This window comes from Triticum dicoccoides, chromosome 4B (assembly GCF_002162155.2).
Source record: "Triticum dicoccoides isolate Atlit2015 ecotype Zavitan chromosome 4B, WEW_v2.0, whole genome shotgun sequence".
NCBI classification, from domain to species: Eukaryota; Viridiplantae; Streptophyta; class Magnoliopsida; order Poales; family Poaceae; genus Triticum; species Triticum dicoccoides.
In genome coordinates, this window is record NC_041387.1 from 239,160,235 (window position 1) to 239,160,806 (window position 572).

Consider the following 572-nt stretch of genomic DNA (forward strand, 5'->3'; position numbering starts at 1 on the left):
GCGGATCTACTGTCTTGCCCCTCTGCCAGAAGAACCGGCCGGCCCACTCCTGACGAAGATGCTAGTCCCGGCGCCATATAAAGCACCGAAGAAAAAGGCCGAGAAGGAGGCCAAGAAGACTAGGGGCGGCCTTCGTCGGCGTGGTACCATGGATACAAAATCCGAAGACTCTAATGCCCATTCTTCCTCCGAAGAGGACGGGGAGGAGGAGGACAAATCCCCGGCAGGGGGAATGAAGAAAAGAACGGCCTCCAGCTCCTTGGAGCCCGATTCGCCTAAGAGGGGAAAAACTCTTCTTCAAGAAGAGTCCACCGGCACCACCTATAGCCGCCCGGAGTGGGATCCCAGGGCCGAGCCCCTGGCAAACTCGTAAGCATAAATTTCGAACGCACACATGCGTCCGGACTTGTCATGGTATCACATTCTAATCTGAGACATGCTTTTCTTTTTTCAGTCCGGCGAAGCCCCGTGCCGAGCAATCCTCGTCAGAGGATCTGCTGGGTTCGGACGCTATGGGGAGCAGGACACCCCTGAAGGCCTCTTCCTCCAAACATAGGACTGAAACCGAGGTT